The sequence below is a fragment of the Dendrobates tinctorius genome, unplaced genomic scaffold (assembly GCF_039654945.1).
Source record: "Dendrobates tinctorius isolate UK_male_01 unplaced genomic scaffold, ASM3965494v1 ptg000377l, whole genome shotgun sequence".
Classification (NCBI taxonomy): Eukaryota; Metazoa; Chordata; class Amphibia; order Anura; family Dendrobatidae; genus Dendrobates; species Dendrobates tinctorius.
In genome coordinates, this window is record NW_027362043.1 from 2,018,087 (window position 1) to 2,043,393 (window position 25,307).

Here is a 25,307-nt window from a genome sequence, read left to right on the forward strand (position 1 = left end):
TATTCAATTACTCATCCATATAGTATTACAAGGTATGTGGTACATTTCAATGTTACATAACAGTCCAAAAAAGCGTTTAAACATTTTTCTGTATTCAGCTACTCATCCATATATTAGTACGTGGCCTATGGTACAGTCTGGTGTTACATAGCCTTCCAAAAAAGTGTTGAATCATTTTTCTGGATTCAATTACTCATCCATATACGATTATGAGTAGTGATGAGTGAACACTAAAATGCTCGGGTGCTCATTGCTCGGGTCAAGCAAATTGGAATATTCAGGTACTCGGACAGAGCAACGCGCCCAATGTAAGTCTATGGGAGACCCGAGCATTTTTACCATGATCCCCCCCGGGGGTCCTTTTAAGGTGTAAAAAGTCAGAAAATGATGGAAACACTGTTCAAATGACATCACGGGGATCGCCTCTGGAAGCATTCCTGAATCCTAGTTCACAGCTTTAAAGAATGTTGTCAGAGTATCATGTCACTTTTACCGGTGCACCAAAAAACGTACCAAAACGAAACCAAAACAGATTTTGCAGGGAAATACGTTAAGGTACATCCTATTCAGGTTAATGACTTGTATATAAGACAAAATAATTAACCCCCAGACCAAAATGTTCCTCCATCACTTGGGCTATGTTCAGACGCAGCATTTTTGAAGCGTTTTTCAACTTTAACATTGCTTTCAACCAAAGCAAATGCATTCACTGGGAAATGTCATTGTAACATTTACCAACCCTAGCTAGCCATGTGGTGTGTGACACATAAGCAGACATATCTTGTTTCATTTATGAAGGAGGGACTCTTAAAGTCACAAAGCCTATTTTTACAGGGGCATCAGGCAGCATTAATCTGCTTAAAGGGCCATTATTAAACAGTGGGTCTCCTATGCTGTTATAGCCTATGTAGTGAGTGGATGGGCTGCCAAGAATTACGATGCACCCCGATACCCCTTTCACGAGATGTCCAGGAGGGCTTCCCTAAAAAATGTTGCATTGAATGCAAGGCCTGCCCTGCTGCCAAGTCATATGATCCCCAATATGCATAGGAACCCAGATACTGGATGGGCCCAGGAAAATCCACTTCACATTATTCATTTTGTACTCCCATTCTGTTTTACTATACTATGGGCATCATAGACACCCTTGCCAAAAATTGGACTGCATGTAGCGGCACAGAACACGTTAACCCTGGTCATCTATTGGCGGAGAATGAGGAGACATTGATGAAGGCCTCATTAAAAACTAGGCCCAATGTAAAGGAGCGGGTCTCCTAGACTTGTAATGCCCATACAAGCAGTTCATGGGCTGACAAACATTTCCCCATGGGGGGTACATTTTTTAAAAATATACTATGGGCATCATAGACACCCTTGCAACAAATCGGACTGCCGGCAGCAGCACAGAACACATTAACCCTGGTGATCTGGTGGTGAAGAATGAGGAGACATAATGATAAATCATACTGAAATCAAACAAATAAATAAAAAATGTGAATCCACCTATGAAAGAAAATAACAAAAGGAAGGGGCGAAAACAGGTTCATGGACATGAAGCCAGAATGTGCTCAAAGAGATATGTTTGTCCCTAGCAACAGCTCAGAGATAGGGATATAAATAAAAATATAATATAATAGGATTTCACTATTTTTATATTGAAGAGGTATACAGTAGGTTATAAGAGGATGTTCCACAGATAGGAAAAGTGGAAAATATAAGAATAAATTGGAAGAATATATTTTTATTAGATTTCCCCCTGGGGGAGTAACATTTGTTTTGGCTTCAAATTAGTAACGGGCATCATAAAAACACCCTTGCCAAAAATTGAGTGATTTTTGCATCACGGTATATGTTCACCCTGGTGTTCTACTGGTTGTGGATGATGAGGATGAGGATAAGGAGGAGGGCAATGTGGTGCCCCCAGGAGTATGGTTGCTACAGTGGCATTACCTTCCTCCTAGGGAGTGTGATGTCATGCTTGAAAGCAATGAAGGGTCTGTCTATCAAGTAAATCTAGCACACAGCACAGTTCCCACTCCAGGCCAGCAGAGGGAGCTCTGAACCAAACTGCTGAGGAGCTGCTCTCTGGGGCCAGGAAAGGGAAGTTGGAGCAGTTTGTGTGGATAAGGTGAAGTGTGTGGACGTGGGAGAGAGGAGCTGGAGGATTGAGCAGAATTCAGGCTCACTTCTAGCTGTAGCGCATGGTCCGGAGTCCGGTATCCGAGGTTGAATGGATGCTGATGGTCCTGCGGCAAAAACCGGAGGAACAAGAGGCTGTAAATGCTCTGTTCCCAACTAAGACTCGGAGGTACAGCAGCAACTTGTGTGAGCCAGAAAAAGGAGGCTACGGCTGCCAGCCATACGAGGGGAGTTCTAAAGAGAGCAAGCAAGGGGAACTTCAGTGTAACTCAGTACTGCAAGTGCCTCAGATAAGCGCTAAAAAGGAGACTACACAACCCATCTGCATAGAGAGATTCCTAAGTTGCTTCCAGGCTGATCAACTTCTGTTCCGTCTGTAATCTGGATCCTGGACTGCACTTACAAAGCAAAGTAAAGGTAAAGGAAACTGCACCCTGTTGTGTCATTGCCTTCTTCCTGTAACCCCTTCAGCCCTGCTACATCTCTGTGCCTAACACTACACCCTCTTCCTCAACACCTATTACTACTGCCCTGGGACTACAGCTCTACCTGTGGGGAGCTATAACATCTTGCTGCCTTATACCATCTGTCCCAGAGGATCTGCATCGCAGCGTCGGCTTAACACCTTCATTGCCTAGCACCACAGGTGGCATCACGTATCATCTACCTATAAACTTTATTCAGCCACGTTCCACCCCTTTTGCATGGACGCCCCGGGCCACGGATAGGGTCACAGCCACCGTGACACATCCCTCTAAGACACCGGCCTGATACCGAGTAACCTCACTGCCTTACAGCGGGTGATCCAGTAACACCAAACAGACCAAATCAGGAAGCTGATACCCATGTGTGGTTGTGAAGAGGTGCATGAGAATACACCTCCACAAAAAAGACAATGTATTTGAGGTTATGCTTCACTGTTTTCATTGGGTGGTGTACAGAAAGTCTTGCCCAATTCAGCCCTTGTTCATTTTTATAAGAGGCAGCCTGTCAGCATTGTCAGTTGACAGACGGATGCACTTATCTGTTATAATTCCACCAGCAGCACTAAAAATGCGCTCTGACAGAACGCTAGCAGCAGGGCAGGCCAGGACCTCAAGGCATAGAGAGCCAGTTCATGCCACGTGTCCAACATTGATACCCAATAATTAAGAGGCACAGAGGAAGCCCGGAGGACGTTTGTACGATCTGCAAGGTACTCTCTCACCATCTTCTCAAACATTGCACTTCTTGTGACAGCACCCCTTGACTCTGTGGCAGCACAATGGGAGGGCCTGAGAAAACTGTCCCAGAACTTTACCATTGTTCCCCTGCCTGAGCTGTATTGTACTTCTGTCTCTCTCGCTTGGACTCCTTGGCTGTACAACAAACTCTGACGTCTGCTGCCAGCGTTCTCACATGGGAATTTTTTCAGTAATTATGCTACAAGGGCCCTGTGGTACAGCAACATTTTTGTACACCTGTCTGCCTCTGGAAGAAGAGATTGAGAGTTTTCCTTGTAGCGTGGGTCTAGAAATGTCACCAACCAGTAATGAGTGTCACCGAAAATTTTTATAATGCAAGGGTCACGAGAAACGCAGCACAACATAAAGTCAGCCATGCGTGTCAGACTACTAACAGGCAAGACTTCCGTATCCTCACCAACAGGATGACTGACCATACAATCCCTGTTGAACAGACCGTATGACAGCTGTGCTTGTAGTACCATCTATAGCACATGAAAGTAGCTCTTGTTCTTCCTCCTCCTCCTCCTCATTGCCTACCAATCCACATTGCAACAACATGAGGTTGGGCTGAGTGTAATCGCCCTGTATGTTTCCTTGCTCCATGTCCTCGTGCTCTGCCTGCAATGCATCATCTTTAATTGTGAGCAGAGAAGTTTTCAGAATGCTGAAAATGGGATGCTGATGCTAATTATGGCATCATCACCGCTCACCATCTTGGTGTAGTCCTCAAAGTTCTGGAGGATGGTACATATGTCTGACATCCATGTCCACTCCTGAGGTCTTATGTGTGGAGTCTGAACTGAATATCGATGGCCTTGTTGATTCTAGTAGTCAACAACTGCCCTCTTCTGCTCACAAATCCTTTCCAACATATGCAGCGTAGAGTTCCAATGCATTGGGACATCACACACCAGTTGGTGAGCCGGAAGCTGCAAATGCTGCTGAAGCCCGGCAAGGATGGCTGAAGCTGTAGCCGACTTTCTAAAATGGGCAGACAGACAGCGTACTTTCAATAGCAGATCCGGCAGCTCCGGGTACCTTTTGAACCACAGAAGTTAAGCACATGGGCTAGGCAAGGTACATGTGTGAGCTCAACTTGCTTCAGAGCCGCCACCAGGTTCCGACCATTGTCACACACGACCATGCCTGGCTGTAGGTTCAGCGGTGTCATCCAAATATCTGACTGCTCTTTCAGCACTGTCCACAACTTTTCTGCATTGTGCGGTTTGTCACCTATGCAGGTTAGCTTCAGCACAGCCTGTTGCCGCTTGGCTGAGTCAGTGCTGCAGTGCTTCCAGCTTCTGACTGATGTGTTTGTTTCTGAGATGGAGGCTGAAGAAGAGGACGAGGAGGTGCAGGAGCTGTAGACTGTGGGGGCAATCCTTATTAACATAGGGCCCGCAGTCTTCGGCATGGGGAGGATGTGTTCCATCCCAAGGTCCGACCGGGCCTCAGCTTCCACAATATTAACCCAGAGTGCCGTCAGTGAGATGTACCGTCCCTGTCCACAGGCACTTGTCCACGTGTCCGTGGTTTGAAGGACTTTCCCAGTAACAGCATTGTTGAGGGCATGGGTAATGTTGTGGGACACATGCTTGTGTAATGCCGCTATGGCACAGTGAGAGAAATAGTGGTGACTGGGGACCGAGTACCTTGGGACGGCCGCCGCCATCAGGTTGCAGAAAGCTTCCATCTCAACGAGCTTAAAAGGCAATATTTTGAGTGCAAGTGTCATGATCCATGCTGGATCAGGACATATAAAAAGCACAGGTAACCTTTTTTTTTTTCTTATGCTGTGCTTAAGTTTTGGTTTTTGCGCACCGATGGCCATTAGGATTATTGCACTGTGGTGTCTTTTGTTCTAAGTTTGCCCCGGTGGTGGTGAGAGTCATTGCACTCTGGTTTCTTTAGTTAAGTGCACATGATTATAATGCAGGTGTGATTGCTTTGGCTCTACTATAAAAGAGTCACAGGTGTTGCAATCAGTGTTGGTGATAGTGTTCATTTCAACCATCCTTGGTGGAGGAAGGAGCTGGAGAGCGTTCCTTGCAGCACTGTCTTAGCCCTGGTGTGGAAGGAGTCATAGGGAATTTCCTTGTAGCTCTGACAGAGCTTGGTGGCAGCGATTCATGAGGAGAGCTGTATTCTGGTGGTGGACTGTTGCCAGGAGCAAGAGCAACAGAGTAAAGCTAAGTGGTGTTTCTCTGTTTGTGTTTTTCCTTAGTGTGTATTAGTACAGTGGTGGGGCCAGTGCCTGCGCCACCCAGCTCCCTAGCAAGTAATAGGTGTAGGGTGTGCTAGGGCGACAGGTTCCTGATCGGCGCCCGGTGCGGAACCGGCATAGGGAACGTTAGGAGCGTTAGGGACACTGACTCAGGGGAGTGCAGGAGGTCTCCATGTTCCCTTTCCCTATCTCAGGGCCCACCATTGTAACTGTTTCCCCTTTCCCCGTGTCTTGTTGTTTTAGTTACCAGCCGGCGGGCCGTGTCACACAGGACAGCTTCACGTGCCGCGTCGTGTTGTTTCAGTTACCGGCCTGCGGGTCGCCTCACACAGGACGGGTCATCGTGACATTATCACCAACCAATAACTTTTTTTTTCCTGCTGAGCCATGGACCCAGTTCAGCCCTTTGCCCAAATGCTGCAGGCCCTTACTAATGAGATTAGGGGGCTGTGTGGACGGTTGGTGCGGCAGCTGCGGCTGTTGGTGGGCTCTGGGGGCTTGGTTCAGGAACAGGCTCAGCCAGAACCCAAGATATCCCTCCCTGACAGATTTTCTGGAGGGAGAGATCAATTCATGGTGTTTCAACAAGCCTGCAAATCATATTTCAGGCTGCGCCCTCGTTCATCAGGGAGTGAAGAGCAACGGGTGGGAATCATTATGTCCCTTCTTAAAGGGGATCCCCAATCCTGGGCCTTCTCCCTACCGGACGATTTTCCATCATTGGTGTCCATGGACGAGTTTTTTGCGGCTTTAGTGCTTGTGTATGGGGATCCTGATGGCGTCGCCCTGGCGGAATCCTGAATCCGTAGGTGTAAACAGGGAGCCCAGGTTGCTGAGGAGTATTGTTCAGAGTTTAGGAGATGGGCCACTAACACTCAGTGGAATGACCCTGCACTTAGGAGTCAATTTGTGCAGGGTTTGTCTCCAAAGTTGCAGGATACTCTGGTGCAGTACGCCGCCCCCAGGTCGCTGGAGGCCACCATGTCCCTTGCCATTCAGGTGGATAGATGCCTTAGGGAAAGACATATACAAAAAGTGCCCCCTGATGTCCTCAATAGGGAGGAGGACCCACCTGTGCGGACGGAGGAACCCAGACAGCCCGGTGTTGTTGATACAAAAAAGGGGGTTCTGCGGCTCGTCGTGGTGGGGGGGTATGCTTTTCCTGTGGGAAGCCTGGCCATTTTATGAGAGCCTGCCCAGTTCATGCCAAGTCTCCAGACGAACCTATGCAAGTAGGAAGAGCTAGTTTGTATTCGGAGCTGCCTACGGTTCGGGGAGTGGTGTCGGCATGTTTGTGCTGTGGGCAGACTGGTCATGTCCTGAAGGCTTGCCCATTGTGCGCCAAATTATCTGTGCCATCTGAGAAGCCGCATTCCCCTAGTCGCTTGGAGGGAGGCAACCAGGGAGTATACATTTCCTTCATTTTGCCCTCCCAAGGTACCATGTCAGCAGAGGTCTTGGCTGGCGGGCTACCGGAGGTGATACCGGTGCTTGTGGACAGTGGAGCAGGAGTCAGTCTGGTGGATGCTCGCTTTGTCCAGACTCATGGACTGAGGTGTAGGATGCTAGCTCAGCCTATAAGCGTCCAGGCCATAAACTCTGTTCCACTGAGCCAGGGGAGCGTGACCGAAGTCGTTGAGAATATCCGTCTGCATATAGGACATCACGAGGAGTCCATGTCATGCTACATCTTGGAGGGAATGCCAGTACCTATCATTTTAGGCCTCCCTTGGCTGAAAAGACACAACCCGATAATAGATTGGCGGGCAAGGGAAGTGGTCAGCTGGGGGAGTCGTGTGAGGGCTGCTGCCTAGGATGTTATGATTGAGTCACCGTAGGAGGCAAAAACAGAAATGCTAGCTAAGTCCAGAAAACCAGAGAGGTTGGCAGCTATCGGATTGCAGACCCCTGATCCTATCACAACAACTAGCAGTAGCCGTGGGGGGTTCCTACGATGCCCTAGACCCCTTGATCACAGCCGGAGAATTAAATAGGCCTAAAGAAAGAAAGGGGAAATCTAAACTGCCCCAGAGCAGACCCCAAAGCAATAGGCAGCCCCCAACATATAATGACGGTGAAGCAAGATGAAAACACTAACACAGACAGAAAGATAGACTGAGCAAAGACGGGGCCAAAACTACCTAGATAGGAAAGGACAGGAAGGCTGCTGTCTGCAATCCGTGAAAAACCCTATGAAAATAAGAGCCAACAGACTGACAGTGAAAAAGGCCCTGAAGACGCTAGGCTTCAAAAAAGCTATGTCAGTACTCAGGAATATTCTGAAGACAGAGCAACCAGCAAAAGGAGATTCAGCTCATCCCAGCAGGGAATGGCAGAATCCAGAAAAGCAAGGAAAACAAAAACAAAACATAAATGCAAACAGGCAAAGCAGAAAACTTAGCTTTAGGGAAGCAGGAATCAGACTGGTGTCCTAGAAGTCCACAGAGAAATCACCCGCAGGGCAGAAGGGCGTCGGCAGCCTTATATCCAGTCAGTGACTCCACTCAGCCAGTCATCCTCATTAGACTCAGGTGCCTGATAATCAGGCTCATTACCTTCCTTCACCAGAATAGGGAGTTCACCAGACCTCAGTGACGAAGGGGAAAATGAACTCACAACAGTACCTCCCCCTTGAGGAGGGGTCACCGAACCCTCAACCACGCCACAAGGGCGATCAGGGTGAGCCCAATGAAAGGCACGCACCAATCTTTTGGCATGAATATCAGAGGCAGAGACCCAGGAATTATACTCCTGACCATAACCCTTCCACTTAACCAAATACTGGAGTCTGCGTCTAGCCAGACGGGAATCCAGTATTTTCTCTACCTCATATTCCATGTTACCTTCAACCAATACAGGGTCTGGAGGTGCCACCCCAGGAACAACTGGTTCAACAAACCTCTTCAACAAGGACTTATGGAACATATTATGGATTTTAAATGTGACAGGAAGAGCCAAACGAAAAGAGACCGGATTAATAATCTCCAAAATCTTGTAAGGTCCAATAAATCTAGGCTTAAACTTAGGAGAAGCCACCTTCATAGAATTATTTTTTGATGATAACCACACCATATCACCATCTTAAACTGGGGACCAATGGTCCTATGTCGATTGGAAAACCGCTGGGCCTTTTCCTGGGAGAGAGATAACTTATCCACCACTTGGTCCCAGATCTGGTGCATTCTCTCCACCACAGTGTCAACACCTGGGCAGGCAGAAGGCTCCACCTGCCCTGAAGAAAATCGAGGATGAAACCAAAAGTTACAAAAAAAAGGTGACATCAAAGTGGCAGAACTAGCTCTATTATTTAAAGCAAATTCGGCCAAGGGCAAAAGTGAAACCCAATCATCCTGATCAGCGGAAATAAAACATCTCAAATACGACTCCAAGGTCTGGTTTGTTCTCTCTGTCTGCCCATTGGTCTGAGGGTGAAAAGCAGAGGAGAAGGACAACTGAATTCCCAGCTTGGAACAGAAAGTCCTCCAAAATCTAGACACAAACTGAACTCCTCTGTCAGATACAATGTTCTCAGGAATCCCGTGCAAGCGAACCACCTGTTGCAAAAACAGGGGCACCAACTCAGAGGAAGATGGCAACTTAGGGAGTGGTACAAGATGAACCATCTTAGAGAACCTATCACAAATCACCCAAATAACAGTCATTCTTTGAGAGACCGGCATATCAGAGATGAAATCCATTGAAATATGGGTCCATGGCCTCCTGGGGACTGGCAAAGGCATCAACAACCCACTAGAGCGAGAACAAGATTTAGACCGGGAGCAAGTCCCACAGGACTGCACAAAATTCCTGACATCATGAGACAAGGTGGGCCACCAAAAAGAGCGACTCACCAGATCTCTAGTACCAAAAATACCTGGATGACCAGCCAATGCAGAGCAATGAACTTCAGACATCACTCTCTTCTTCCACTGGTCAGGAACATACAACTTTCCACTGGGACAACGCTCAGGTTTGTCTTCCTGGAACTCTTGCAGAGCAAGTCTCAAATCAGGCGAGATGGCAGAAAGAACTACCCCTTCGCCTAAGATGGTAGCAGGCTTGGTCACCACAGGGGAACCAGCAAAGAAACTCCTAGAGAGGGCGTCTGCCTTGACATTCTTAGTCCCAGGAAGAAAAGAGACCACAAAATCAAAACGTGTAAAAAACAAGGCCCACCTAGCCTGTCTAGGGTTCAAGCATTTAGCCGACTCTAGGTAAATCAAATTCTTGCGGTCAGTGAGGACCACAACTTGATGTTTAGCTCCCTCCAACCAATGTCTCCACTCCTCAAATGCCCATTTCATGGCCAACAGTTCCCGATTCCCCACATCATAGTTACGTTCAGATGGAGAGAACTTTCGGGAAAAGAAAGCACAGGGATTCATTTTAGATGTTACAGGATCCTTTTGGGACAAAACAGCTCCTGCACCAATCTCAGAAGCATCCACCTCTACCTGGAACGGGAGTGAGACACCAGGTTGCCGCAAAACCGGGGCGGAGGTAAATCTTCGCTTCAGCTCCTGAAAGGAAGCAACAGCCTCCGGAGACCAATTCAACACATCAGCACCCTTCTTAGTCAGATCAGTCAATGGCTTGGCAATACTAGAAAATTTTGCTATAAATTTCCGATAAAAATTAGCAAAACCCAAAAACTTCTGGAGGGCCTTCAAAGAAGTGGGCTGAACCCAATCATAAATGGCCTGTACCTTGGCCGGGTCCATTTCAATAGTTGACGGAGACAATATAAATCCCAAAAATGAAATCCTCTGTACTCCAAAAAGGCATTTCGATCCTTTGACATACAGGGAATTCTCCCTCAAGATCCTGAACACAGTCCGAATATGTTCCACATGAGACTCCCAATCCTTGGAGAAGATCAAAATATCATCCAGATAGATAATCAAAAATTTATCGACAAAGTCTCGGAAAATATCGTTCATGAAGCACTGGAAGACAGAAGGGGCATTAGTGAGCCCAAAAGGCATCACCAGGTACTCAAAATGTCTCTCCGGAATATTAAACGCCGTCTTCCATTCATCCCCCTGCTTAATGCGGATAAGATTATACGCCCCCTGAGGTCAAGCTTGGTAAACCAGCAAGCACCTCTAACTCTAGAGAATAGATCCGAAATCAGGGGTAACGGATACTGATATTTAATAGTAATTTTATTGAGGGCACGATAATCAATACAAGGCCTTAAAGAACCATCCTTTTTGGCCACAAAAAAAAACCCGGCACCTAAGGGTGAAGAGGATGGTCTAATATGACCCTTCTCCAACGCCTCCTTAATATAGGACCGCATAGCCTCGTGCTCGGGTACAGATAAATTGAAGAGCCAACCCTTGGGAAATTTACACCCCGGGCTTAGTTCAATTGCACAGTCATAACTCCTATGAGGAGGCAAGGACGCAGACTCATTCTCACTAAATACATCATAAAAGTCCGCCAAATAGTCAGGAACATCATGCGACTGAGGAGAGGTGGAAAAAACCGGAGCCTCACTAAAGGCACACCGACAACCCCAACTCACCACAGACACAGACTTCCAATCCAAAACTGGATTATGAATTTGCAACCAGGGAAACCCCAGAACAACGGCATCATGCAGACCATGCAACACCAAAAATCTGCAATTTTCTTGATGGTCTGGGGCAACCCGCATGACTACCTGGGTCCAAAACTGAGGTTTATTTTTAGCCAAAGGAGTAGCATCAATCCCCCTCAAAGGGATAGGCGTCTGCAGAGGTGTCATCGGAAATCCACAACGTTTAGCAAAATCCAAGTCCATTAGGTTTAGCGCTGCTCCCGAATCCACAAAAGGCTTGGCGGAAAATGTGGACAGGGAGCAGATCAGAGTAATTGCCAGAAGAAACTTAGGTTGAACACCCCCAACAGAAAACGTGTGTGCAAAGCGTTTCTCTCGTTTAGGACAAACAGAAATAATATGCGAGGCATCTCCACAGAAAAAACAGCTTATTACGCCTTCTGAACTCCTGACGTTGCGCCTTAGACAAAACTCTATCACATTGCATAGGTTCAGACGTCTGTTCAACCGGTGGCAACACCTCTCGTGCAATCCTGCGTTCACGTAAACGCCGATCAACCTGAATGGCTAATGACATAGAATCGTCCAGACCAGAGGGAACAGGAAATCCCACCATAGTATCTTTTACGGCTTCTGACAAACCCTTCCGAAAGAGAGCAGCCAAGGCATTATCATTCCAGGTAGTAAGGACCGCCCACTTTCGGAACTTTTGACAGTACAACTCTGCAGAATCTCGACCCTGGTTTAATGCCAACAGGGTCTTTTCAGCCTGATCAATAGCATCAGGTTCGTCATACAACAACCCCAAAGCTTGAAAGAATGCGTTCACATTAGTCAGAATAGGATCATCTGGTTTCAAAGAAAACGCCCAATCCTGGGGATCGCCACGCAGCAAAGAGATGACAATTTTAACCTGCTGCGTGGAGCTCCCTGACGAGTTAGGCTTCAAGGCAAAAAATAATTTACAATTATTTTTGAAACTCAAAAATTTAGGTCGATCCCCAAAAAATACATCAGGTGTAGGGATCTTTGGTTCAACAGCATGTGAACGAGCAAGGTAGGAGGAAATTCCCCGCACTTCCGCAGCGAGCTGCTCCACACGATCAGACAATTGCTTTATCTCCATTGAGAGAAAAAAAAAAATTCCCCCTCCGGCCTCAGAGATATAGAGGAAAGAATATACACACACCTTTTTTTTTTTTTTTTTTTTAAACACAATTCTTTCCTGCTATTGAGTACCCTAGGATCTGCGGTATGGCGGGTGATTCTGTTATGATTGAGTCACCGTAGGAGGCAAAAACAGAAATGCTAGCTAAGTCCAGAAAACCAGAGAGGTTGGCAGCTATCGAATTGCAGACCCCTGATCCTATCACAACAACTAACAGTAGCCGTGGGGGGTTCCTACGATGCCCTAGACCCCTCGATCACAGCCGGAGAATTAAATAGGCCTAAAGAAAGAAAGGGGAAATCTAAACTGCCCCAGAGCAGACCCCAAAGCAATAGGCAGCCCCCAACATATAATGACGGTGAAGCAAGATGAAAACACTAACACAGACAGAAAGATAGACTGAGCAAAGACGGGGCCAAAACTACCTAGATAGGAAAGGACAGGAAGGCTGCTGTCTGCAATCCGTGAAAAACCCTATGAAAATAAGAGCCAACAGACTGACAGTGAAAAAGGCCCTGAAGACGCTAGGCTTCAAAAAAGCTATGTCAGTACTCAGGAATATTCTGAAGACAGAGCAACCAGCAAAAGGAGATTCAGCTCATCCCAGCAGGGAATGGCAGAATCCAGAAAAGCAAAGAAAACAAAAACAAAACATAAATGCAAACAGGCAAAGCAGAAAACTTAGCTTTAGGGAAGCAGGAATCAGACTGGTGTCCTAGAAGTCCACAGAGAAATCACCCGCAGGGCAGAAGGGCGTCGGCAGCCTTATATCCAGTCAGTGACTCCACTCAGCCAGTCATCCTCATTAGACTCAGGTGCCTGATAATCAGGCTCATTACCTTCCTTCACCAGAATAGGGAGTTCACCAGACCTCAGTGACGAAGGGGAAAATGAACTCACAACACTAGGAACTACTGTCTCTCTTCAACGGACCCCTTCCTCTCCGATGAGAGCAGCAGAGGTGCTGCAGGAGAGTAGGGGCAAGTCACAACCCTCGCCATTGGCCAACCCTGGGAGGTGCAGACCTCGTGGTGAAAGGGATTGGAGGGTGGTGTACCCCTTGGTGAAGTGCGGGGGTGTGATTGTGGTGACACAGGGGGACGCCTCTGTTGTCAATCCCAGAAATAGTTCTCAAAATGGTGACAAACGAACGAGTGGCAATAAACGTTCGGGTCCGGACCTGTGTGTGAACGAGTGTGTATGGGTGGCCACCAAAAAACATCCAGTGGAAGTGTGTTGCAGAGTCTTACCAGCTTGAGTTACCCCCAAACATGCACATACACAACTCGCTCCCCAGGTCGGCGCTTCGGAGATGTGTGGTGCCTCCAGAACATATATTGCCAATACCAGCTTTGCTCGTTTGTCATCAACCTGACGTGCAGGTAGTTGCTGGGGTGAACTCTGGGTCTGGGCGTCCCCGCTGTAGGTGGTTCCCTGATGAGGAGCGGTCTTGAGGGTCCAGAGGCCCCTCATTAAGGGGAGGGTACTGTCATGATCCATGCTGGATCAGGACACATAAAAAGCACAGGTAACCTTTTTTTTTTCTTAAGCTGTGCTTAAGTTTTGGCAATTAGGATTATTGCACTGTGGTGTCTTTTGTTCTAAGTTTGCCCCGGTGGTGGTGAGCGTCATTGCACTCTGGTTTCTTTAGTTAAGTGCACATGATTATAATGCAGGTGTGATTGCTTTGGCTCTACTATAAAAGAGTCACAGGTGTTGCAATCAGTGTTTGTGATAGTGTTCATTTCAACCATCCTTGGTGGAGGAAGGAGCTGAAACACGTTCCTTGCAGCAGTGTCTTAGCCCTGGTGTGGGAGGAGTCATAGGGGATTTCCTTGTAGCTCTGACAGAGCTTGGTGGCAGCGATTCATGAGGAGAGCTGCATTCTGGTGGTGGACTCTGTTGCCAGGAGCAAGAGCAACAAATTAAAGCTAAGTGGTGTTTCCCTGTTTGTGTTTTTCCTTAGTGTGTATTAGTACAGCGGTGGGGCCAGTGCCTGTGCCACCCAGCTCCCTAGCAAGGGACAGGTGTAGGGTGTGCTAGGGTGACAGGTTCCTGATCGGCGCCCGGTGCGGAACCGGCATAGGGAACGTTAGGAGCGTTAGGGACACTGACTCAGGGAAGTGCAGGAAGTCTCCTCGTTCCCTTTCCCTATCGCAGGGCCCACCATTGTAACTATTTCCCCTTTCCCCATGTCCTGTTGTTTTAGTTACCGGCCTGTGGGCCGTGTCACACAGGACAGCTTCAGGTGCCACGTCGTGTTATTTCAGTTACCGGCCTGCGGGTCGCGTTACACAGGATGGGTCATCGTGGCAGCAAGCAAATGACAAATGTGCAAATTAAGTACTTTGGCCTGTGGGACATTGGCTGCATATTTCTGCTTGCGTTCCAATGACTAGGGTATAGACAACTGAAGGCTGGGCTGGGACAAGGACATGGATGAGCTTGATGATGGTGCTGGTTGACTGTGGGCAACAACAGGTGCAGGGCCCGAGGCATCTTCACTGGCACGGTGAACTGGGGATTGGCTTGGACGCAAAACAGTGGTAGAAGCAGTGTTGTCACCTGCAGACAGTGTTCCTGGAGCTTGGGGTTCGGCCCACAAAGTCTGGTGCATGGCTGCCATGAGTTTAATCATGCTGGTGGTGGTCAAGATGGTAGTTTTGCTACCCCTGCTGATGCGGGCATGGCAAGTGCTGCAAATGGCCTGTTTGGGGTTATCGGCAGAGTCTTCAAAAAATAACCAGACTCGGGAAGATCTAACAGTTGGAATGGTAACTTCCATCCTGTTGGTGTTATGGGGAACGGATGCACGTCTTGTGTTTGCGGCCACCACTCTGCTTCCTCCTGCCTGTTTGGGTGATATGCCTTCTTCCCCATGTGTGCTGCTATCCTCGCTCTGCATGTCCTCCTGCCCGGTTGTGTCAGTCACTATGTCATCCACCACCTCATCTTCCACATCCGCACCCTGCTCCTCCTCCTGACTTTCCGGTAATTGTATCTCATCATTGTCCACCTCTTGTGACTGTGGCTGCTCAAAGATGTGTGCATCTCTGTATGGAATATCATGTTGCCCTGCTTCAAGTGGAGCAAGCAAGAGGCACGAATCTCCAAATGGAAAACTGATCAGCTCTTCAGAGTGTCTGAGTGTGGGATCAGTTGTCTCAGGGCACTCGGCATGGTGGGAGGAAGGAGGATCAGGGTGAGTAATAACCGGTCCACATTCACGGCTACTCAGACTTGACCGTGTTGAAGTGGTGGTGGTGGTGGTGGCTAAGTGGCTGGAAGCATTATCCGCTATCCAACCAACAACCGTTTCACAGTGCTCTGGCTTCAATAGTGGTGTGGTGCGGTCCCCTAGAATTTGGGACAGGAAGGTCGAGCGCGAAGATGTGGGTGTTTGCTGTGGCCCTCTTTCAGCTTGGCCAGGACCTCGTCCTTTACATGCACCATCAGCATCACGTCCACTTTCCCGTCCCTTGCCCCTTGCCTTGCCCATTTTAAATGGACTACTGAAATATTTGAAAAGCTCAATACAAATGGATTTATTTGGAGAAAAATTATATGTGATCAGCATGCCTGCAAAGCAAAGATTTTTCCACCACAGATACACCAGGCCTCTGCCTGAGATAAAAGACTGTATTAATTTTTTTTAGATTTTGTGTTAATTTTTGAACACACAAAATAATAAGTAGAACAAGGCTAGCAGACAGAACTATGCAACATATGCCTGCAAAGCAAAGATTTTTATACCACAGATACAGTACACCAGGCCTCCGCCTGAGATAACAGACTGTATAATTTTTTTTTAGTTTTGGGATAAAAAAGACTGCGGGATAAAAAAGACTGCTGGATATAACGAGAGTGGCAGACTACCCAAAAATGGGAAGTTAGGCCTAAAATGCCTCAATTTTTGTCACACGGGGGCGTGTCACAGATAGACCTCACTGTAAAATGTGTGCCCTGTTTTTTTATTTTTGGGCTGACTAGTGCTGTATATAAGTAAAGTTTCCCCCAGGACAAAAAAATAAAACCGCCGTAAACTGGCAAAACTTTGAGCACGCACAGATATGAGCTGCAATGGAGATACCACACCAAAAAATGTGTGGCCTGTATTTTTTTTGGCTAAATACTGATGTATTTAACTACATGGACAGCCAGGCCAAAAACTGCTGTAAACTGGCAAAACTTTGAGCGCGCACAGATCTATGCCGTCACGGAAATACCACAACAAAATATGTGTGGCCTGTATTTTTTGGGGGATAAATACTGCTGTATTTAACCAAAAGTGACAGCCAGCCCAAAAAAAGAAAACACCTGGGGCTAGCTATATACGCAAATATATCCCACAGGTAGCAGCAGCAGCACCAGAACACAGGAAGGGAATGGACCCTCTTGATGTATGTAATGATCTATATACACACATACAGTGCCTGCAGGCCTTGCACTGATCTGTATAGCGCTACGTACACTACCCTGCCTACCTAACACTGAGACCTATATACTCCGGAATTAGTCCTTAGAAGGACTGTTGGTTTAGCTAGATGTGAGTGTTTAGGATGGTAGACCCCACACTAACTAATAAATCCCCAATTCTTACCCTATGAAGGCAGCCACTTTGCCTAGACTCTCTCAATATGGAGCTGAATACGCCAAGCAGGGAGGATTCCAGTCTCTTATACCCCTGATGATGCTGTGTGGCCAGCCAATTGCTGCACGAACACAACAAAGATGGCTGCGGCGTTTCATAGCCTGGCAGACAATCCTTGCAGCGTGATTGGGTCTCTATAATCCACCAAAAATGCTGGGAGGAGACCCGAGTTCCCGCCGAGTAATCCTGGAAATGCTCGGTGCTCGCCAATTACACCGAGTACAGATATACTCGGGCGAGTACCGAGTAGTGGTGAGCACGTTCGCTCATCACTACTGCTCAGGACACACGTCGGTCCCAGCGTCTTGCTCAGGCTCGTGGTATTCATTTGGCTACTGCTGGATCCCCAGTCAAGTCTCTGGTATCCATCGATATGCAGGTGCAGCCGGACGCTTGGGAGTCTAAGTCCAGAGATCACCCGACTGAGCATGTCCATGATATGGCGTCTGCTCTTTGGTGGTCAGACGTTTGCTACTCTGGCGAGGTGGCAGCTCTGGATTGGCACGCGGACGACGTCTCGGCCGACTGGGCGTGAGTGTTTGGGGTGGAGCATAGTGTATAAAAGGCTCCCAGCGGTGCATGCGAGCACGCTAGTATCACTTATGTGTGGTTTATGCGAGTTGATACTACTACTCTGTACCAATGTAGGCAGGTATGGTTAGGACTGGGTAACTTTCCTTGGCTTACCATCTGTTTCCTTCTTGTGTGCTTTTAGCACAGTTGAGTTACCGAGTAAGTCCTACCCTCAGGCTATACTTCTCTGGGGAGCGACAGGGTCATGCACCTAGTGCCCCGTGTGTTCTCTTCCTAGACTCAGCATCTGCACTATTAGGCTACTTTCACACTAGCGTTTCCTGGAGTTGCGGAGGGATGCGCACGGCAGCCGTGAAGCTCCGCCCACGGCTGCACCTCCTCCGGTCAGCTCCCCCTATGGGCGCATGACACTGCATGCGGCCTGCATACCCTATCTTTAGCATTGGCTATGCAGGCCGTGCGCAGGTATGCGCTTGCCGGCGCATGGGTCCTTTTGCACCGTGTTGCATTATGGTGCGCTCGGAGCACCGTCAAAAGGATACATGCACCGGCAAACGCATACCTGCACACGGCCTGCATACCCAATGCTAAAGATATGGTACGCAGGCCGCATGCAGCGTCATGCGCCCATAGGCGGAGCTGACCGGAGGAGGTGCCGCCGTGGGCGGAGCTTCACGGTGGCCATGCGCATCCCTCCGCAGCTCAGGAAACGCTAATGTTAATGTAGCCTTAGCCGTGTGCGGTTAGCACAATCTACTTGCAGAACGAGCTCAACCCGCGTGCTAGTTCCCTGTGACGTTTAACAGGGTTTTAGTAGTTTGCTTAATTTTTGCAGTACCACTCTGTGCAGTAACAGAGCTGGGTACTCTGAGTTCCGCTCACACTGTGTGGCATTTGACACAATACGTTTAAGTTGATTGCTTGCTGTTTGGTCTCGCCATTGTTCACTAGCAGCAGTTATACATCTCTGCACAGAGGACCCCGGGTTGCAATTGCACTTTATTATTTATTTTTATTTAGTGCAATACGCCAACCCTAAGAGAAAATGCATCCTTTTTCAAATATCTTTTTTTCTGTTAGGTTGTAAAAGAAAAAAAATAAAAACATTTTTCCACTAAAATGTTGCAAGCGGTAACACCAAAAAGTGGACCCCACAGTTTGCTCTTTTGAGTGCAGCGTTATTGCACATGAAGTCAAAAAGTTTAGTTTTTGCCTTCAAGTTCAGCGCATGGCCAAGCTCAGAATGGAAACAGCAATATTTGAATTTTGGTGATCAAAGTTAGCTCCCCATAGGAAAAAGCCCTGCTATTGCTGGCCTGCAGATATCGGCGGGAATACTGCGCATGTGTGGCGCCCCTGAGGGTCCACAGAGATGCTGCACCTCACCCAGAGATGTGGTATCCCACAAATAGGTAAGGTGGAGACACCTGACCACATTCCATCCCACATCCCACACACACAAGTAGTGTAGCAGATCACCCTCTATGGCCCCTGCTTGGAACATGAAGAGTGCTGGGAGGTGGGCGGAGCGTGGTTTAGAGCGGGAGAATTACAGGGAAGTTAGGTCCGATCCTGCAGACTCCCCAGCGTCCCTGCCGCCGACATCTGCAGAGGAGAAACCTGATCCTGAAGACCCTAAGGACGCAGGTATGGCCGCCAGCCCTGTGTCTTGGGAGGTCCTGTTAGGCTCCATCGGGTCACCACCTGCCCCAAAGCCTGGCCAGGTGGTGCTGGACATTGCGTGGGATCGGGAGACATCCCCCAGGGGGTGAATGCTGGAGCCTGTAATGGTACCGCAGCCATCCTCTGTGGGCAGAGGCCAAAGGGATGTCACCACCGGTGAAACTCTGGAGGCCAGGGCCAGGGGATACTCCTTGGCCATGGAAGACATCTGCCATCAGCAGCTCCTACAATTTGCGAAGGAGAGAAGGGAGTGACAGGAGCAGTGGTTAGCCTTAATAGACCGGGACCTGCGGGTAAAAAGACTGACCCACGCCGAGCGCACGGAGCGGCGTGAGCCCATAGGTTGGGGCAAGGTCCTCACTTTTGATATCGAAAAAGGGTACGGATTCATCCAGGACTCCCGGGAGATTGCGGACCTGTTTGTCAGCCAGCAGGATGTGGAGGCGCATCTCATCAAGGGGCATCCAGGCCGTGATTTATACCCGGGTGACTACGTATCCTTCACCCGCCACCTGGAGGCCCGCGGCTGGTAAGCTCTGAATGTGAGGAGGATCCCTGCAGAGATGGCAGCTGTGTACGAAAACCAGGGGGTGCCCGTAACAGCAGCAGCCCCTGTAGCCACCGCTGCAGCTTCAACAACAGCAGCCGCAGCTCCAACAGTTATCACCGCAGCCTCCATGTCTGTAGCAGCAGTAACACCAGCTGCAACCCACCAACAGGCTGCAGTCTCCCCATCACAAGCAGCCACCAACCCAGCTCCACCAGGAGGAGCTCAACAGGAGGAGTACCTCCAATTTGTAATACCACCTGGAAGTGGACACCCAGAGCATTTACCCAGGAAGCAGAAGGGTTACAACGCTTCCATCACCCCAGGAGGTGAACAACAGTAAAACATGAGAACAGCACCATTAAAAAGTTTATAAACAGTTACCCAGTAGGGTTTTGGCACAGTTTTTGCCCAGTTTTGCACAGTTTTCCATATGTTGGTTTTCTTAAGTAAAAACTGCCGAGATCATGGACAATGATTGATCCAAAAACTTTCAATTGTAAATAGTTCTGCAGCTCTTCAGGTGCTTTCTCATAGTATTATCTATGTTGTTAATTACTGCAGTAATGTTCCAAAATAATTTTTGTATGTTCTCCGGTAAAATCTTGTGTTTTATTTCAGCCCGTGGACGTGCTGGGTTCAATGGGGGGAGTGTGGTACCCCTGAGGGTCCAGTCGCCACAGAGATGCTGCACCTCACCCAGAGGTGTGATATCCCACAACCAGGTAAGGTGGAGACACCCGACCACATTCCATCCCACATTACACACACACAAGTAGTGTAGCAGAGCACCCTTTATGGCCCCTGCTTGGAACACAAAGAATCCTAGGAGGTGGGCAGAGCGTAGTTTAGAGCAGGAGAATTACAGGTAAGTTAGGTCAGATTCCCTCAGAGGGAGGGAAGGAGAAGGACGTGTCTGGAGCAGCTCTTGAGAGTAGAGGCTGCTGGATGGATTGGATTATAAGAAAGCTCCCTAAACAGAAAGGTGGTTCTTCTAAGACACAGCTGGAGCATACTCCCTGTGGGTCTCTTATCCACGCTGACTGATGTCAGGTGGAGGAAGAAACTGGTCGCAAAGGGTCACGGCCCCTAGCCTAGTGAGCGTACTTCGGGGCGCTACTAGCAAGCCGATAGCTGTGGTTACTTTATGGACCATCGCCCCTACCACAGTTATTCCGACTGGAAAGGAAGCTACAAAGGATCACAGAAACGGCAGGGCGTTGTCTGACGGGATTCGCAGCTGCTGGCCTGAAACGATAATTGTGAAGTGCTGGAAAGGAAGGAAAGTAGAAAGCAGCATATTGTGTGGAGACGGCCAGGAAAGGGTATATACTGACAGGGAGTGCTGGAAGGGTGTACTTCATCTTATCTGGAGGTTGGCTGGACCCCTCACCTGGAGAACGCAGCATTGAAGCTGGCATTTGTGCATGCCAGAATTCTAAGTAAAGCCCTTGGTACTACATGCATTTGTGTCATCTACCTTCTTTCTGCTCCCCTCACTCAACACTGCTACATCCTCCATTCCACACTGCCTCACCAACTACAGACTCATCTCAACTGCTCTGGGTCTACAGCTCTGCCTGTGGATAGCTTCACCAACTCTGCTGCATCATAACATCTGTCCCAGAGAAGCAACACTGAAGCGCTGGTCACCACTGACCAGAAACCACAAGTGGAGTCACAAATTCATACAAACTCTTTTCTCATCTAATTACACCCATTTTACATGACCACTTGGGGCCACAGACCGGGTCACTGCCACTGTGACACATCCCTTTAAGGCGACCGGCCCGGTACCGAGCATCCCACGGCCCCTGGGGCGCGTCACATGCACTCGCCAATTTTCTTTATGAAGTGGAGGCAGAGGGCTGGAGGATGGCACAGAGGACCCAGGAGATGGCAAAGGTACCATGTTATATCATGTCAGAAGAAAATAAAATTATTGTAATAGTGGACACTTTATTTTTTAATAATAGCTGTCACCCATCTTTTTAAGTGGGAGAACTTGCACAATTGGTGGCTGACTAAATACTTTTTTTCCCCACTATAAGTTATCACTTCATCAGTGAATCAGAAGTAGAAACACTGCTAAAGTAAGGTGCACAATTGGACAGTGAAATGGTTATCAGCTGCAAGCTTTCAGAATAGTATACACAAACACACACATACCTGCATTTATATGATTGAATCTGCAGGTTTAGATATATATATATATATATATATATATATATATTATAATACAGACACACCCATTGGCAGATACAGAAAGAAAATTGCCCCTGTGTATTTGGAGGTGGAAATGTACCCCTTGGGACCCTGTGCGATTGAGCTCTTTATATATATAGTGTGTGTATATATATACAGTGGAGAAGAAAGTATTTAATCAGCCACCAATTGTGTAAGTTCTTCCACTTAAAAAGATGACTGGCACACACTGTTGTGGTATGTTGGCCCATTCCTTCATGCAGATCTCCTCTAGAGAAGTGATGTTTTGGGCCTGTCGCCGGGCAACACAGACTTTCAAATCTCTCCAAAGGTTTTCTATGGGGATGAGATCTGGAGACTGGCTAGGCCACGCAAAGACCTTCATATACTTCTTAGGAAGCCACTCCTTTGTTGCCCTTGCGGTGTGCTTGGGATCATTATCGTGCTGAAAGACCATCCATGTTTCATGTTCAATGCCCTTGCTAATTGAAGGAGGTTTGCAATTAAAATCTCACAATACATTGCCACATTTATTATTTCATGTACACGGATCAGTCGCCCTGGTCCCTTTGAAAACAAAAAGCAAAAAACACAAATATCCTGAACTAAAAAGTAAAAAATAAACTGCAAATAACGCATAAGGGTAATAATAATAAGGGTATTCAGTAAACATAACTTTGATCAAAATAATGTACAAGCCATCCCGCCACGTCACGGCAACCCTTGTGGGACAGTCCCTACTCTAGTATTTAAAACCTTTTCACTTGCCAAGTGACGTGAATGTGAACAAGGATCAAGCGGCTGAACTACTAGTAAAAGCTTAGGTCCTGGTCCCTTTTGTAGAGAAACAGCCCCAAAGCATGACATAGCCACCTCCATGCTTCACAGTAGGTATGGTGTTCTTTGGATGCAACTCATCATTCTGTCTCCTCCAAACACGGCGAGTTTTGTTTCTACCAAGCAGTTCTGCTTTGGTTTCATCAGACTATATGACATTTTCCCAATACTCTTCTGGATAATACAAATGCTCTCAAGCAAACTTCAGACGAGCCCGGACATGAACTGGCTTAAGCAGGGAGACACGTCTGGCACTGCAGGATCCCTGGCTTCGTAGTGTGCTACTGATGGTAGCCTTTGTTACGGTGGTCCCAACTCTATGCAGGTCATTCACTAGGTCCCCCCGTGTGGTTCTGGGATTGTTGCTCACCGTTCTTGTGATCATTTTGACCCCACAGAGTGAGATCTTGCATGGAGCCCCAGATTGAGGAAAATTATCAGTGGTCTTGTATGTCTTCCATTTTCTTATTATTGCTCTCACAGTTGATTTCATCACACCAAGTGGCTTGCCTATTGCAGATTCAGTCTTTCCAGTCTTGAGGAGGGCTACAATTTTGTTTCTGGTGTCCTTCGACAGCTCTTTGGTCTTCATCATAGTGGAGTTTTGAGTGTGACTGTTTGATGTTGTGGACAGGTGTCTTTTATACTGATAAGCTCAAGCAGGTGCCATTACTACAGGTAATGAGTGGAGGACAGAGGAGCCTCTTAAAGAAGAAGTTACAGGTCTGTGAAATCTTGCATGTTTTTAGGTGACCAAATACTTATGCTCCAGCATAATTTGAAAAATAAATCTTGCCAAAGCAGACAAGGTGATATTTTAGATTTGTTTTCTCATTTTGACTCTCATAGTTGTGGTCTACCTATGATATCAATAACAGGCCTCTCTCATCTTTTTAAGTGGAAGAACTTGCACAATTGGTGGCTGACCAAATACTTTTTCCCCATTGTATACACACACACACAGACACAGACACGTGCATATATACTGTATATATATTTAGTACATTTGATTCTATGTGTGTACTGTAGGTGGTATTTATAAAAGAGGTAGCCGTCTGTTAAAGAAAAATAGACATACATAAAATTAGTAGTAGGTAAAGGTTTAAAGCAAAAAAATACAAGACCAATACTTATCTTCCTAATTCCAGTCGTTCTAGCACTGCTATTCTAGCAAAGATTCCACACTTCCACTTGACCATTCTAGCAAAGATACCACACATCCACATGACCACTGCTGCCAGTCATATGCCAAGCATCACTCCTGATTTGCTTCAGTGGACAAGTGGATGAATGGCATGTTAGAACGGAGTAATTAGATTCACAAAATTCTGGCCCAGCTGCCACATCTGTAGTACATAGCCATTGGACCAGAACCCTCCAATCTCCTTACTGAAGGAATCCTGGACACCTTTTCTGAATAATAAGCCCTGAGACAACGTACATATGCGGTTGTGCCAGGCCTACTAATCAGAAAACGTGCTGGGGATGCCAATAGGTAGGAGGAGGATCACAGGACTCAAGTCTCATGATAACAGACCATAAACATGGTCACTGGACCAGGGTCCGACAGATCTATTTGTTCATCTCTATTGCACATGATCACTGCAACAAAGTTAGCAATAGCCAGCTAGAACCGCTGCATTGGTGGTGTTGAGTCAAAAAGATAACTCACAAGTAGTTTGTTATTATTCATATCTTTCCTTTCTGTTTGAAAAAAAATGAAATAATAGCCAACCTCACTAAAGGGGTTTTTCAATACTGGAACAAACTCTTCACAATGAAAATGTTTTCCCTGTATAAAATTATAAGGCCGGGATCACACACAGCGAGATACGGCCGAGTCTCGCAGGTTAAAACCAAGCTCTGGCGCCGGCACTCTGGAGCAGAGCGTGCAGACGCACAGTAATACATGGAGCTGCACGCTCCGCTCCAGAGTCCCGGTGCCAGAGCTTGGTTTTAACCTGCGAGACTCGGCCGTATCTCGCTGTGTGTGATCCCTGCCTAACACCTATACTCTTCTCTGGTGGCAGAGCCATTCCTCTGATGTTGCCACCTGATCTCTCAGGGGTCACCTGACATTGTTGTGTTGGGTGTGCCCTGCAGGTAATCAGTGGCCTCCTCCTTCTCGCTTCGTTTGGACTAAACGGACACCTGGAAGAAGTGAAAGCTCTGGGTTCTGATTTACCGCTCTAGCAATCCTATAAGCAGATCTCACTGAAATTTTGCTTGATCTTCCAAACCTTATCTTGACCTCCACCATTCATGTTAACTGTCATTTCTTAATTACATTTCGAATGGACAACTTGGAAAACCTTTGTTATCTTCCTATAATCTTCTCATGCTTTGTGGGCCTCCACCATTTTCATATTCAGAGCATTAGGCAGCTGCATAGAAAAACACATGGCTGCTGTTTTTTGGTACAAAATTAGAGGAGGGTGTTTTTTTTATAAAGCTGGGAAATTGGCACAACCTGGATTTTCCTAACCATGATAGTGAACAAGCCATAACCCTAATATGCTAATTAAGGTCTGAAACCTTGGTCAAAGTT

The 25,307-nt window shown here is 47.4% G+C and overlaps 1 protein-coding gene across 1 annotated transcript in view; it reads right to left on the reverse strand.

Moving 5' to 3' along the window:
- The window catches only part of LOC141075888 (cartilage oligomeric matrix protein-like), a 579,419-nt gene that overhangs the window by 291,283 nt on the left and 262,829 nt on the right, over window positions 1–25,307 (reverse strand). The gene's annotated exons all lie outside the window — the stretch shown is intronic.